A 411-nucleotide genomic window follows, 5' to 3' on the forward strand; every position below is an offset into this window, starting at 1 on the left:
TGTGTGATGATATCTTCTGCTATGGTCTGTTGAGAAAGTGATATAAAAATCGAGACCGGAGGGTCGAGATTTTGATAACACTGTCGAAACAGACCAATAGCAGAAGATATCATCACACAGTCAGTCAATGTTAGATATATTGCTAATTCTCTGGACATTTTGTATTTACTGTAAAGAAATTAAAAAAGTATTTGTCTCAGTTTTGGCTGTTCCATATCCCTCCCTCTGATTATTATTTCTTTTTGTTCACTCTTTTCTTGTACTTTTCAGTTTTTCAAAATGTCTTTTCTTTCAAAAAGTCTTTAGTCACTTGCTCAACTAAATTCTGGGATAATTACATTTTCATATATATTTGTTTGTTTTTAAATTTAGGTGTTTTTGTTTTTGAAGTGGGGAAGCATTAAAGAGGTC

The sequence above is a fragment of the Littorina saxatilis genome, linkage group LG15 (assembly GCF_037325665.1).
Source record: "Littorina saxatilis isolate snail1 linkage group LG15, US_GU_Lsax_2.0, whole genome shotgun sequence".
Lineage (NCBI taxonomy): Eukaryota > Metazoa > Mollusca > Gastropoda > Littorinimorpha > Littorinidae > Littorina > Littorina saxatilis.